Source organism: Schistocerca piceifrons, chromosome 8 (genome assembly GCF_021461385.2).
Source record: "Schistocerca piceifrons isolate TAMUIC-IGC-003096 chromosome 8, iqSchPice1.1, whole genome shotgun sequence".
In the NCBI taxonomy this organism is placed as follows: Eukaryota; Metazoa; Arthropoda; class Insecta; order Orthoptera; family Acrididae; genus Schistocerca; species Schistocerca piceifrons.
This window is the reverse complement of record NC_060145.1, coordinates 172083339-172098347: the sequence shown is the minus strand read 5'-3', so window position 1 is coordinate 172098347 and position 15009 is coordinate 172083339. Positions and strand designations below refer to the sequence as shown.

The following is a 15009-nucleotide window of genomic DNA, read 5'->3' as shown; positions in this document are numbered from 1 at the left end:
GTGTGCGTGACTTGGTGGCGTACTAACTTAGTTTCAGCCAAAAAAAGAACAGATTTGAAGTTTGACCACTGACCATTTTTTTCTGGTTTTTAGTCACTTTTGGAGCGCGTATTGCCTGTGTCTTTTTGTAACAATCTACCTTTAAGTAACTTACTCTTGCCGCAAGTTTGAACCGCTCGTACCGCTGAAAGTGCAGGACGCTAGTTTACAGGACGGGAATACGAGCAAGGCCGGATTTGAATTTTTGGCTGGAACACTGGCCAACCCAACAGTGGTCTCCAAGCGATTCTCCACGAACATTTGCGCAAATGCTTGGGCTGGTCTTCACTCGCTGCCTCAGAAGATACAAAGACGGTTTAAACACTCAGAACAAAACATACACGATTCACAAACAAATATCGCACATAACATCTCTCCTCTAGGTTAACTGACGACCATGGCAACAGTAAGGGCGTCTGGACACTAAGTGCAATAAAAATAAATCATGAAAATATTGAACTCCACGGAAAACCTAGGTGGGAAGGGGAGAGATGTTTTGGGAACACACACACACACACACACAGAGAGAGAGAGAGAGAGAGTCAGTAACAAGTTCGAATACGCAAACATGCATTTTCATAACCGCAGAAATGAGCTAACGAGTTCGAACAGATTGTCTAATTACCAAAATATCCACTCAAACTCAGTCCTAATATAACGTAAGTATGCTGTTTTTATTTGTCAAACCAACAGACAACCCATCAAACACGGCAAAGTTTTAGGCCAATCGAATCAGTGAAGCGCAATGAGACCCCAGAATCTCTGGGAGTCTTTCTAGATCGAATACTAATACTCTGTTATCACTTCAGTAACATTGCAAGACAACTCCTAGAGGTAGTTTACGCTGTCAAGCACCTGTCGGATATGCCTCTGGAAACGTATATCCACGCTTTGGGGAAGTTCACTTGCTCCTTTTCTCTTTCTGGACTCTTGTTCATCACTAGGCTACAGGAAGCACGTATTGTATAGATTTGGCAGGCGTAAAAATAAAGCTTCGAATTTCATCAGTGAGACCATATTGTCAACTGCTGTTAAATGGCTTCCAGTGTTCTCCAATTTTGCGCACCACACTTCCGCCGGAGGACATACAGGGGTTGGACAAAAATATAAGAACACCCCAAGAGGCTTGCTTGAACGTAGATGCAGATGGCAGCTAAGTCCGCAGGTAGCGCTGTTTTATCTGACGACGAACGGCATCTGTGCAATGTCCTCAGTACGTTGAAAGTGTCACTCGTGGTCAGAGGAGTGTTCTGTCCCGTTGTGAGTAAATTTTGTAGGAGCTAAGTGAATTCGAAAGTGCGCAAACTGATGTTGCAGGTATAGTGTTTCAAGAAGCATCATATCGAGGATTTATACTCATATAGCGAAGGCGGAAGAAAAAACACAGTCCGCCCAATGATGGACGAAAGTATGTGTTGAGTCAAAGTGACACGCGGTCATTGACGACAGATGCAAAAGTCACTGCGAAACTGAATGCTGCAATTGCGAATCCTATGAGCTCCAAAACAAAACGAAGGGAATCGCGAGGCGAACTGGAATTCTAAAATCACTCATCAGTGACGCAAATACCCGCAACAGAAAAACATGGTGCCCACGCCATAAAACGTGGGCTATGGAACAATGCAAGAATGTTATTTAGCCGGACGAGCGTTGTTTCACATTGTTCCCAACTTCTAATCTAGTTTACGTTCCAAGAGTTTAACACGGCGGGGGTTCGATCATCATTTTGGCAGCCTTACTGTGATATTCCATGGGCCCCATAGTTACTCTGTAAAGTCGCATTACTGCCAAGGCTTATGTGACCATTTTGGCTGACCATGTCAACCCCATTGTACAATATTTGTTCCCAAATGGTGATGCCGTGTTCAATGACGACAGGCCGCTGTTCACACAGCACGCATCATCCCGAATTAGTTTTATGAGCACGAAGATGAGTGCCTCATTTCCCCTGGATACCACAGTCAAAAATGGCTCTGAGCACTATGGGACTTGACTTCTAAGGTCATTAGTCCCCTAGAACTTAGAACTACTTAAACCTAACTAACCTAAGGACATCACACACATCCATTCCCGAGGCAGGATTCGAACCTGCGAGCGTAGCGGTCGCGCGGTTTCAGACTGTAGCGCCTTTAACCGCTTGGCCACCCCGGCCGGCTACCACAGTCACCAGATCTCAATGTTATGGAGGCTTTGTGGTCTACTTTGGCGACCTTGCCACTATTTTGCAGAAAGAACGGCACAACAATCCCTTGGAACCCACACAGGACTTGTACGTATCCACTCTGAGAAGACGGGATGTCTCTTTGGTGTTTCCATATTTTTCTCCATCTACTGTAGACACATACGTATATGTAGCGCGATTCAACTAAGCTGTTCACCTAACATGTTTCTGGAAGAGTTTAAGGCATTGTAATTCTGTTTTCACCCAGATTAATTCGAAGACAGTCTTCCCCAAACTAAGTATACCCCCTTTTCACAACTACATTAATTACACGTACATCGGTATCGATCTCTTTTTTTTTCCCCCAGATGGAACCACAATAATTTCTGCAGCTAGAATCGTACTTCTAAAGATGAACTCTGTGTACTAGTTCCGACGACCCAAGAAGATTTAAAACTCCGCATTGTTGCAGCATGAGCAATGTTACCTAAGGAATCTCTTCACCCTGACGACAGTACGATTGCGAACATGTATTGCAGTAGCCGGTGGGTATTTCTAACAAAAATGGTTCAAATGGCTCTGAGCACTATGGGACTTAACTTCTAAGGTCATCAGTCCCCTACAACTTAGAACTACTTCAACCTAACTAATCTAAGGACATCACACACATCCATGCCCGAGGCTGGAATCGAACCTGGGACCGTAGCGGTCGCGCGGTTCCAGACTGTAGCGCCTAGAACCGCTCGGCCATCCCGGCCGGCTATTTCTAACACTTGATAATATTAACAGGATTGTAAGAAGTGTTTATGACAACATTCTTGTGTGATTTTCTTTTTGTTGATGTTGCCGATGTAATTTTGGAATAAAAGTGTGTATTTTGACATTAAAATCATGCCGCAAAGTTATTATTTGACATTTTTATACCTCAAATCCAGGTTTACAGAGCCATTCTGTAGCTGAGTTGCATCTTCCCAAGGTTCTGTCAGAAATAAGAACAGAATGTTATCGTAGTTAACTGGTGAATCTTACTTAGACGTCAAGCCATTTGACTGAGTTGGTGTGTCGGCCCAGCCGCATGTGCCTAGTATGATTAGCATCAGTAGACCACTGTTCAGCTTTTGTAATTAGTCTGATAACTGCATCAAGCTAGGGCACCCCATCAGCCTGAGGCGACAGTTGCGTATATAACACGCACTTCCGCATAAGCAATGTTTCATGTTCAAAACAGGTAAATCTGAATTTCTATATGGTGCAATTTCTTCGAAACTACTAATCGAATTTTGAGGAGTGAAATGGCGTTGAATTCGTCTCTTTAGAACTACGATATTAGCAGCAGATATTACTATATTATCATTCGAAAAATCGTTGTTGACGGTATCTCTGTACTTAATATACCCCAAAAGAGACTAAGTGATTTAATGAGGACGTTTTCACAATTCATTTAGTGAAAACGGAATCACCGTATCTTAGAAAGGTTCATGAAACAGCTGAGTAACTGCTTAGCTGGATCAACTGTATACTCGGCAAGTCATCGTGTAGTGCATTGCGGAGGGTACTCCTTACCAATATTAGTCGCTGTCCGACCTACCCCATTCGCGCACTGAGCATGGGAAAAGTGACCGCATGCGAGTAGTATACCTCTGCAAGCGCCCTCTCTCATTATATGCTAGTGATTCCCACCGCAAGATATTCGGCTGTAGCGAGAGAATGGAGCCGTCGACCACTGGTTCTCTAAATTTACCTACTAGCGTTTCGCGAAAGGTACGTCGTCTTTCTTCCAAGGATTCCCACTTTGTTGCCTGAGCATTTCTGCTACACTTTCTTAAGGACCATTCCGTACTTTTACGAGCCTAACAACACGTTTCTGAACTGTTTAATGTCTATTGTCATGCCTACTTGATAAGGGCTGTGAAACACCAGAACACTACTTTAGAATTGGTCGCACTAACTTCTTGTATGCAATTCCCAGATACCTGCCAATAAACTGAAGGAATTCTTTCGCCTTTCTAAACACTAATTATAGGTGAGTGTCCTATTTCTTAACATTTGTTGGTATTACTCGAAAACTTTTAATACTTACAAGATGCGACGTGCTCACAATGTTCGTTACGAATTTTGTAATCAGATACTATCGGGTTCATTCTCTTTGTTACAGGCATTACCTTGAATTTACCGACATTTAAAGAGAGCTGCCATTCATTTGGGGATAATTGTGGACCATCACTTAGACTGCACTGAACTCCAACTGCAGTCTATAAGGTGGTTTCAGAATCATTTCATTCACTACAGAAATACAAGGTGTTCGAAAATCCCGCTACAAACTTCTAGGTGTTGTAGAGGGAAGTAGGTATACACTATTTTGAATAAGAACGTACTGTTTCCGTTCTACGACAGAGGAAAATCTGCTGGCACGGGTTCCGGCCGCTGCACTAGAAATCGAAGAGAGGCCAGGTGGGGTGGAGTGTGTGTACCAGAACATGCTTCGTAGATACCATTTGTGATGAAAGCTATTTCGATCATATCACGCCTGCCTATGAACAATTATCATGGCTCCGTGTCGATAAGCTAGAAATCATCATACCCGGTGTTTGCTGTGTCGTCTTTTCAACCCTTACACTTCTTCCTATATATCTCCAACCCTTACACTACTATCTGAAAAACAGAGCAGAAACATTCGTTTTAACGAAGTAAAATCCTCTCTGTTCCGCTACACAACACTGCCATACTATTCATTTTCTGTATCAGGAACCCCACTTTGGAACAATCTTCCCTAAAATATTAGAGAAATTTAAATTGTTTCAAATTTCAAAAGACAGCTAATGGACCACCCTCTATTAAATTAGCTATCTTCTTGCAGCTCACTCTCGTCAATTATACCTCCCCCTTCACTTTTCCTCCACTTGTCTAGGCAATTCTCTAGCTAAATTCGCTTCTTTCCTAGCAGCCACAGTCATTTTAATTTCAGTCCTCTCCTAATTCACTATTCCTTCCACTTTTAATACAAAACAAGGCTTCAAAAGTGCCAAACTAATCAATATCATTCTTAATTCCTCCATTTATTATTATTATTCATATCAACTCTTATTTTTATTAATAATGCGAATTATTGTTGAAAAAATTGAAATTTGTTGTAAGGTCTTATGGGATCAAACTGCTGAGGTCATCGGTCCCTAAGCCTACACACTACTTTAACTTAAACTAACCTAAACTAATTTACGCTGAAGACAACACACACACCCAGGCCCGAGGGGGGACTCGAACCTCCGACGGGGGGAGTCGCGTGGACCGTGACAAGGCGTCCGACACCGCTCGGCTAACCCGCGCGGCGAATTATTATTATTGTGCTTGTTACGTAGTATTTTTTGTATGTGTTGTTCCTGCTCAGATTTGAGAAAGTGCCTTAAGGGAAATGCTCGTGAAAATGACCATAAATCTGAAAAAATTTCTTAGTCTTTAGAAATGAGCATTTCACGCTGATTACAAAAATGTATAGCATATGGGCATTTTCATTTTCCGTTCGTTCTAAAATTGAGGTTGTACGTAATGTTGCACAGGGGCCACGCCCATCTGTCAGTTTGAAGTGCGTCAGAATACTTGATTCTTTATTTTGTTCTTCCGTTTTTTCCATCGTTAGTTACGAATCGTTAACACAGCAGTATTCTAAAAGGCACTGACTCCCGGAACCGAAGTACAGGCATGTCTAGAAGGCTATGGTTCGAACGTAAACAAAGATTTGAGAATATATGATTTCGGAATTTCATACGCGTGTAGTTTTGTACTTCTTGTGTGTTGTTTTGTTTTGTTTCTGTGTGTGAGTTTCCTGTGATACAAATGCCGAGAGTAAAGAAATTTAGCCACAAACGAAAGTTTCTCGGCAACCAGTTCCAAACAGCCGAATAATACACATCAGTTGCTTCAAAAGTCGCCCGCGGAAACTGTGTCTACAGGCAGTGCTTCTAGACGTAAACTTCCGCTTTCTGAATGTAACAAGAACAAGACTAGCAGTACTGTGAGCAGCAATAACGACGGAAAAGTTATTGTGAACCTAAATATGCTGTCAAGACTTTTGAAGAGTGCTGTGAAATGTAAGTTCTGAATTGTGAAGATAGAATTGACGTTTCTGAGGACATTTCAGCAAGGAAGGGTCTTTCAAGACGGTCAGAGATTGCCTGTACGTGTAAGATGCACAGTGATACTATGACATCGCCAGTAACTGATAGTCGAAATTACAGTATAAATATTCAACTTGCTTATGCAATGCGATGTATTGGAAGGGGAAGGAGAGCTGCACAGACTTTTAGTGCAGTGATGGATTTGCCTCCACCTCCACCGAGGTTTGACAGACGCAATAAATTAATACATAACGCTTTATATGGTGTATGTGAACATTCAGTGAAAAGAGCAGCAGAGGAAGTAGTAGCCTTGTCTGAGAATACAGACATTGTAGTAGCATTTGATGGATCTTGTCAGAAGAGAAGTCATACTCCTGTGACTGGGGTTGTAACTGTCACATTTATTGAAACTGGTAAGATACTAGATTATAAATGTCTAACAAAGTCACTGCCAGGGTTGTTCAAGTAAATTTATTGACACCCATGTTTATGTAAAGAACTTTGATGGCCCAAGTGGAAACATGGAAACAAAAGGAGTTCTAAACAATTTTAGAAGATCAGAGGTCAGTCGTGGTGTGAGGAATGTAGGCGACCTTGGGGATGGAGACTGTAAAGAACACACTACTGTTGTTAATGACAGACCATATGGGGACACACTGATAGAAAAGTCTGACTGTGTTAGGCATGTACAAAAAAGAATGGGAGCTCGGCTGAGAAAATTATGTAAAGACTTCAGTGGAAAAAACTGTCAGACGGAAAACACATGTGTTCCAGGTCGTCTTACAAAAAGTGAAATTGATTCTTTGACTCAATATTATGGACAAGAAATAAGGAGAAATGTAAGAGATTTGGAGAACATGAGACGAACTGTTTGGGCAACATGGTTTCACAGAGTGTCAACAGATGAAACCCCACAGCATGGTGTGTGTCCAAAAGGGGAAGATTCGTGGTGCAAGTACTGGATGAGCAATGCTACAGGCATACTATGTACCCACAAGCATTCCTTGCCACTTGCTGTAATGGAGGCAATTAGGCCTATATATAGGCATCTGGCAAATAAAAATCTACTTAGGAAATGTATGCATGGTCTGTCTAAGAATGCACATGAAAGCTTCAGCAGCTGTATATCTGAGAGAATACCCAAAACTGTATTTGTTGGGCTGACAGTGCTGAAGATTGGTGTAATGGATGCAGAAATAACATTCGATGAAGGCGCAATTGAAAGGATCAATCTCATGAAGAAATTTAACATCTAGAAGCGAAGGAATATGGCTTCAGCTCTAACTGCTATTGATAAGCGGCAGGTAACAGAAGCAGGGACAGCTGCAGAAGCTGCTACCAAGGAGTGAAGGGTAAAGAAGAGAATGAAGAGAAAGAGTATGGAGAATAAGGAAACAGGAGGACACATGGAGTATGCAGCTGGAATGTTCTAAACGAGCACAGTGGTAAGTTAATAAATCTGTAAATCTTCTTTTGCTATCTACCGAAAACTTGAATTTTCATAATTCAGGTACACTTTTCTCCTAAATGACGGAAGTTAAACTCACAAAAATTGGTACAGATATTTAGAATGACCTCCTCTAACTCGCTTGCCTACTACTTCCTGAAAAATTTATAGCTAGATGATGATGTCGATGATATTTGAGCTACATTTTTAAATATTTTTGTTGTAGTAAAATAAATTACTTGTCTTTTTCACTGATCACAATCAGGGAAGGAAATTGGAGGCGTAAAACACTTAAGTGAATGTTGTCTATACTCTCTTTTCCCAAGCTGTGCAGTTAGTGGTTCCAAAGAAACTGGTACCGCAGTCGAAGTGTTCGTTGTTGTCTGTACCAAAATACAACAAACATCTCAATGATTTTGTGGAAAATGCTTTGACTAATTGTGTGGAAATATTTTGAGCTATTTCTCATTTATAGATTAGTTGCACTATGAGGGTGAAGGTGATGCTAAAAATGCAGCCAGTTCAGGGGCGTGTCCCTATAAAGCCGTGAAGTGGTCAGGTTAAAAAAACCAAGAATTAAATAAATAAATCGGGTGCATAAGTTTCCCAATTTTATTGAAGACCTAATACATTTCCTCATTTACGAGTCTTTAACTCTTTTTTCTCTCTCTCTCTTCGTCAAGAATCATTTCGAACGTTGCCAGACAGACAATGTTTCCAGAGGCCACTGAGTGCTGACGGACTCTGGAGGTACTGACAGGAGGAGAGGCGGAGGAAGATATGCATCACTGCTGGAGCCCATAAAATCTCCCCCACTTCAATGAAATACCTTTCTCTGTTACACATTCACTGCATGGCGGACAGTACGTCTGCAATAGTAGCTGCCGTACAAGGCCTAACAGGGATAGAGCTACTACGGTGCGCCGGCTCAGGCCGAAGTTCCAGGGGGGTGCCCCGCATGATTCTAGTAACAGAATGCATCAGCGGCCCGCGATGCAATCGGATATAGCGGTACAGCGCAACCACGGGAACTTATCCCCGCCGGCCTACATACTAGTGGAGGCTGGCGCTTTCTCCAGTGGTGGATCCCCGCAGCGCAGCACGCCCTTTGTGGCTAACGATGTTGTTCCAATTACTGGCATCGCAATTCCTGCAGAGGCAGCGCATTCGCTCAGTGATGCAGTTCGGTTCACTTAAATTTGCTCTGCCCTGATTCAGCGGCGAATTGTGGGACACTTTGTTAGTTTCCACGGACCTGCCATCATTACAGCCCCTTTCCCAAACGCAGAATCAACGTTAGTACGCTAGTGCAAAAGCAAATGCTTTTATACTACACATGCTGCTACGTACTTTCAGCATTAAATGAACTATTAAACACGTCGGTGAAGTAATAAGAAAGCTCGAATTACTCACTCTGAAACAACCACTACCTCATGAACTATTTTCAATCCAGTGCAAGTAACTACTTCAAACAGAAACTGGCTGCTTGATGTACATAACAATGCAGCGTCCAGGAGAGCTAATTCCTTTTTTCCTGTTGCTGGCAACCACATTAAATGAACTTATTTCGTATGCGCACGGCGGCATTAATTTTAACATTTTTTCCTTCCTTGTCAAAAATGGTTCAAATGGCTCTGAGCACTATGGAACTTAACAGCTATGGTCATCAGTCCCCTAGAACTTAGAACTACTTAAACCTAACTAACCTAAGGACATCACACAACACCCAGTCATCACGAGGCAGAGAAAATCCCTGACCCCGGCGGGAATCGAACCCGGGAACCCGGGCGTGGGAAGCGAGAACGCTACCGCACGACCACGAGCTGCGGAGCTTCCTTGTCGCCAACTAGAATACGGAACACTTTCACCAACCAGAGAGCTGTGAATTAGGGGGACTTTGTACATTATCAGCCGGCCGGAGTGGCCGTGCGGTTCTAGGCGCTACAGTCTGGAACCGAGCGACCGCTACGGTCGCAGGTTCGAGTCCTGCCTCGGGCATGGATGTGTGTGATGTCCTTCGGTTAGTTAGGTTTAATTATTTCTAAGTTCTAGGCGACTGATGACCTAAGAAGTTAAGCCGCATAGTGCTCAGAGCCATTTGAACCATTTTTTGTACATTATCTTGTCTAGCATTACAAGGATTTAAATCCTATGTTTGACACAATTTTTATTGTTTATACATGTTTTCACAATTCCTTGCTAGTATAGCATTCGCCTTGAAGATGACGTTCGTAATTTAAAAAGTGCGTCACTACCCAATCCTACACGAAAGAGAAGGATCAGTCCATTCCATTGTAATGTCTTAATTTTCGAGTTAGCGTGACATTTGAAACCAGACTGTTACTAAAATTTGTTTTCTTTTATCCAGTCGATTAGGAAACTAATATAACAACACATACAGTGATAATAAACATAGATAAAATCATTAGCGAATTTGGTGATAAAGCAAAATTGGCAAACATAATTCGTGAAGCTATAACAAATACGATGTGCAAAGCTAAATTTATGGGAGAAGTATCTCTGCTATTTGAAATTAAAACTGGCAATAGGCAAGAGGACCTTTACTGTTTAAAAGCATTTTAGAAAATAAATATAACGCTCTGGAATTTGGAGCTAAAAAACAATCACAAAATTGAACCAATAATTCTGGTAAGGAAAACAAATGAAATTAAGATAAGACCTTCGCAGACGAGATCAGAAACCTGACATAAGCTGTTACTAAAATAGTCTGAAAAAAAACAGTGATTAGAACTGGCCTCAAAATTTCAGCTGAAAATACAAAAATCTGAAAGCACAAAATCCATGTCAAAAAAAAAAAAAATCATCAAAATGCATAGAAACACAAATAGGTACAATACAGCGAGTTAATAAATTTAGCCGGCCAGTGTGCCCGAGCGGTTCTAGGCGCTTCAGTTCGCAGGTTCGAATCCTCTCTTGGGCATGGATGTGTGTGATGTCCTTAGGTTAGTTAGGTTTAAGTAGTTCCAAGTTCTATGGGACTGATGATCTCAGATGTTAAGTCCCATAGGGCTTAGAGCTATTTGAACCATTTTTTTAATAAATTTAAATATCTCAGAGAAACTATAGAGCAGAATGGAGCGGAAAAATTACAGTAGATGTAACTGCTAATAAAATAAGAGAGCATATGGTTCGACAAAAGATAACTACAACAAGAAGTCCATCCCCAGAGAACACACACTATTCTACAGTTACACGGTCAGAATGTTTATATGGCTCTGAATGTTTAACGATGAACTATACGCTCGACACAATAGAGATACTTATTAGACTGATTATTAGAAAAATAACGGGTGCACTACAAACTAAAGATGCTAGAAAACAACTTGATGATACAGGGGGTTGCAAAGAAGTGTGAATCCAATTGGACGTGAATGTATACATATAGCCATAGCCCGTGACGCGCACATCACGTGTACGGCCGCCACGTATCCATATTGGTTCAGAGCGCAGAGCGCTCTGTGTCAGTGAGAATGTAGCAGTGTAAAGGGGACGACGGTACTCACAGTGGAACAGTGGGTGTTCATTGTGGAAATTTACGTGACAACAACGTCGTGGAAATGGCGTGGTCAGTTGTTTGCTGAGAAGTTTAATGGTGTCAGAGTGCCAGCAAAGAGTGCCATGCGTAGCTTTATCCAAAAATGGCGTCAGACAGGATTTGTTTTGAACTAGTCAAAAACATTCCGAAACGTGCCCGCACAGCAGAAAATGAGGCTGCAGTTCACCAGAAAATGCTTGAGAGTCCTACCAAATCAACTCGACGCCTGTCGCAAGAGACTGGCATATCACGTCTATCACGTGGATGAATACTCCACCCGGACCTGCACATTCATCGCTACCTAATGTCTGTTGTTCATGCATTAAAACCAGCAGATGCTCCTCAGTGCCTCCAGTTTTGTGAGTGGCTGTTACTGAGACAACAATGAACGGTTTGGACTTGGATCTCTTCTGTATGTCTGATGAAGCCTGGTTATGTCAACTCACAGAATCACAGGTAGTGGGCAGCGCAGAATCCGCATAGCTTCCACGAAACACCGTTAGATGGGCAGAAGGTTGGCGTTTGGAGGTGCAGTGTCTGCACGCCGCATTATGGGTCCCATCTTCTTTCATCAGATGCTGACTTCGCCGCGTCACATTGCCAACATTTTGAAACCGTTAGTGGCAGCAGTAACGGAGGAGGAAAAGATCAACAGTTACTACTGAAAGGATGGAGCAACTGCCCAAACGGTAGGTCGAATTTTGGAGCACATTTACACAATCTTCACGCCTGACACAGCTATTAGCAGAGGTTAATCTGGTCGCGGCCCTAGATCGCCACCAATGTCGGCTGGCCTGTCAGTGAGCGATTATTTTGTGTGGGGAGCCCTCTGGTCCAAAATGTATCTTTAAGAACTGCAGCAGAACATTTCGCCTGAGACTGCAGCAATTCCAGCAGTTCAGCTTCGATCCGCCTTCAGCAACTTGCTGACCAGGGCCCGGAGATGCCAAGAGATGAATGGGGGTCACTTTCAACATCTGCTATAGTCAGGGCAGTACTGTATTTCCTTTCCTCTGCTGCGTTTCTTTGTACCCTAGAATTCTTCTCTGGGCCGCTTAGTTGCCCCATCCTGTACTTTTGGAACGTTATTTACCATTTCTTATCTTGCTGTACGTTTGTACTGTTTACAATACTAGTGTAACACGCAAAAATACCTAATTCTGCTTGTTTACTAAACTGATGGTTATTAACTTAAATGAGAAACATTAGTTGACTTTGGAATGAGCCTTGTGGAATCCCGTAAGTGATTTCTCGTCAATCACAAGAATTTCCGCGATTTACATTGGTTGAATTATTGAGAACAGCTTGATGCATTCTTTTGATTAGATGTAACATTACCCATTGGTTGGTTATATCATGAATTTCATAAAATCTCACAAGGGGAGGCCAAGATATTGGGATCACAGATTTACTTCACACTATGTACACCTCTAGAAGGCCATTACAAACAACATAATGTGCAAGTGTTAAGGCGTACTTCTCTGGCATTTCTGAGAAAACCGCAAGATAAGTTTTACGCATCTATTATGTAACTGATGTATCTGTGCGTAGGTGCTGCACTTCAAGAGTTCGTGGTGGTCAATTGTTAGCGTTCGAGCTTCGTAAAACGAACGTGTATGAGGCGACGGTTCGACTCCCGATCACACTCTAGTTTTTGTAGTACAAGTGTAAAATCTGTGACATTAGTTACTGATAGGGGTCATCGTCAGGGAGAAAATGGTATGAAACGTGTGCTACATGTGTTGCGTCAGTAGTTTCGTATGTCAACGACTTAATGGTGGCAACACTATTAGCCAGTCTTGAATTTTAACCCTGTTGTTGTTCATGTGTTTTTAATGCAAGTGTAAAATAAACATTAAGTAAGGTTTTTCTTGTCATTAATTGGCAAAATAACATTAGATGTCAAGAACCCGTGGACTTGCATCTCTGGACAAAAATGCTGGTACAAAAAATACACAAACATCCATGGAATTTGTGGACATCGGGATCTGCAAATGCGAATTCATGGCGTCTCGTTTATTTGCCAAAAATAAACACGTATGTAGATCACAAACCCATCAACCACATCTGTAAACACTCCAGCTAAGTGTCTTCTCAGATGTCTTCCCAATTTCTGTATTAATTTTTTGTTTGTTAACAAATGACTTTCAGTTCTGATTGTTTTTTCGGTCATTGCGATTGTTATTTTAACGTGTATCAGACTCCCGTTGCCATAGGTTATTGCACTATATTAGTTCAAATGGCTCTGAGCACTATCGGACTCGACTGCTGAGGTCATTAGTCCCCTAGAACTTAGAACTAGTTAAACCTAACTAACCTAAGGACATCACAAACATCCATGCCCGAGGCAGGATTCGAACCCGCGACCGTAGCGGTCTTGCGGTTCCAGACTGCAGCGCATTTGTTTACTTGCTTCAGAAATTTATTTAAGATCTTCACATCTGATTTGAGTTGTCTGTCCACAAATAATTGTGGGCGTTGGAAATAAGTGCTTCTCTGAGATGAAACGGACACAAAAAAGAGGATGCTGTAGCAGATAACATCAGACCCGTCTGTAGACTGATAACACAAAAACATTACAAAAGAACAAAAACTTTACAGTAGAACGCAAGTCCTCTGTGAAGCGTTACTTCCTGACAGAAAATACTCTAACGCAGTTCATGTTCGCTGTAGGTTGCTCCTGGACTGCGCCTGCTCACGGCTGTGTAGTACACCCAGCACACTTCTGCGTTCAGCCGGTCACCTAACTGCCAGGCGTAAGCAGCACACATTCAGAAATTTAAATTTCTGACTGACGAACACAGTCAGCTCTCCCACTCATTACCTCGACAGTAACGACTTGCTTGTGAAATATATTATTTAGTATAAAATTACAAACAATAGCGCCACAACAAAAATCTTTCATGAACCGAAATACTCGTCCTCCAACGATCTACAAATCTATCACTACTATTTTAAAATAAATTTCGATGTTATCGATGTTTGCGTTAGCCGTATGCATAATACGAAGCAGCCAACAATAAACTGCCTCACATTTCGCGTCAACACCTACAATAGACCCAGTTTATTAACTAAATTAAGGGGCATCCTCTCGCGGCACAGTGATTTTGCATCTGAAGCACCGTATACTGGTAGATCATCTCGCCAGAGGAGTAATGAATGGAAGAGAGCAGAGCCTAACAGATTTTTTAACAGCAGTTTATCAAACCCTAAATAGAACATGCCCCCTACGACTGTAGTCTGTTCCGCAAACCACAACTTATCACTAGCTGTCAGTAACTCTTTCTTCCACGGATAAACGAAGCTGTGCCTCAACAGCGAGGTCACTCCATGGACAAGGATGTCACACTGTCAGCATATGGATCATGTCACCCACATTTCTTTGTGAACGCACCAACTCATAAATGCAGTGGGTTCTTTGCTTCAATGTACCCCAATATCCGAAACGATAAGCACAATAAAAAAGAAAAGGAAACTGCAGTAGAAAAGTTGGAGCCACCATTGTCTATGAATATTACCATAACAAAAACAGCAGTTCTTAACTGACACTAGATCAAACGTTCACGTAAAATAACCTACTAGAGTTCCATCTCTCCTCAGCGTTACTAAATGAATCGTCTGGGGCAGGGATACACAGAACGCGACCCGCGGGGCGCCTCATTCTTTTAACAATTTAGAACCAATTTTTCGCTTA

The 15009-nt window shown here is 42.0% G+C and overlaps 1 protein-coding gene across 2 annotated transcripts in view; it reads right to left on the bottom strand.

The window, feature by feature from the left end:
- The window catches only part of LOC124711259 (putative fatty acyl-CoA reductase CG5065), a 492981-nt gene that overhangs the window by 254872 nt on the left and 223100 nt on the right, over window positions 1-15009 (bottom strand). The window lies entirely within an intron of this gene.